Source organism: Orycteropus afer, unplaced genomic scaffold (genome assembly GCF_000298275.1).
Source record: "Orycteropus afer afer isolate SDZICR_OR568_19922 unplaced genomic scaffold, OryAfe1.0 scaffold00129, whole genome shotgun sequence".
NCBI classification, from domain to species: domain Eukaryota; kingdom Metazoa; phylum Chordata; class Mammalia; order Tubulidentata; family Orycteropodidae; genus Orycteropus; species Orycteropus afer.
The window spans coordinates 2,131,700-2,133,067 of NW_006921716.1; positions in this window are offsets into that span (position 1 = coordinate 2,131,700).

Genomic DNA, 1,368 nt, shown 5'->3' on the forward strand with positions numbered 1-1,368 from the left:
TGTCCAGTTTTCACATACATATGAAGTTACTGAAAAGACCATGGCTTGGATCTGGTGCACCTTAGTCTCAAAGTGACATCTTTGTTCTTTAACACTTTAAAAGAGGACATTTGCAGTGGATTTGCCAACGCAAGGCATTGCTTGATTTCCTGACTGCTGCTTTAATGGGCATTGATCTAAGTAAAATGAAATCCTTGACAACATCAATCTTTCCTTCCTCCATTTATCATGATGTTGCTTATTGGTCCAGTTATGAGGATTTTTGTTTCCTTTATGTTGAATCACCTTTGATCTTCATCAATAAGTGCTACAAATCTTTTTCCCTTTCAGCAAGGGAGGTTGTGTCATCTGCATATCTCAGGTTGTTAATGAGTTTTCTCCAATCCTGATGCTGTGCTCTTCTTCCTAAATATAGTCCAGCTTCTTGGATTATTTACTCAGGATACATATTGAATAAGTATGGGAAAAGGACAACCCTGATGCACACCCTTGCTGATTTTAAACATTTAATATCCCTTGTCATGCTCAAATGACAGCCTCTAGGTCTATGTACAGGTTCCTCATGAGCACAGTTAAGTGTCCTGGAATTTCCATTCTTTGCAATATTATCCATAGCTTGTTACGATTGACACAGTCAAATGCGTTGGCAAAGTCAATAAAACACAATTAAACACCATTCTGGTATTCTTTGCTTTCAACCAAGATCCATCTGACATCAGCAATGATACCTCTTATTTCATGTCCTCTTCTGAATCGGGCTTGAATTTCTGATAGTTCCTTGTCAATGTATTGCTGCCACTGTTTGTGATGTATTTTCAGCATAATTTTACATGCATGTGATATTAATGATATTGTTAGATAATTTCTGCATTCTGGTGAATCATCTTTCTTTGGAATGGGCACAAATATGGATCTCTTCCAGTAGATTGGCCATGTATCTTTCTTTCAAATTTCTTGACATGAACGAGTGAGCTCTTCCAAAGTTGCTTCTGTTTGTTGAAACGTCTCCATGGATATTTTATCAGTTCCTGGAGACTTATTTTTCACCAATTCCTTCAGTACATCTCGAACTTCTTCCTTCAGTACAGTAGGTTATTGATCATACATTACTTCCCAAAATGGCTGAATGTTGACCAATTCTTTTTGGTACAGTGACTCTGTGTATTATTTCATCTTCTTTTGATGTTTCCTTCATTGTTTAATATTTTGCCAAAGAATCCTTCAATATTGCAACTCTAGGCTTTAATTTTTTCTTCAGCTCTTTCTGCTTGAAAAATGCCAAGTGTCTTTTTCCCTTTGATTTTCTAGCTCCACATATTTTCACATTTCATTATATTTATTTACTTTGTCTTCTCAAGCTGCCTTTAA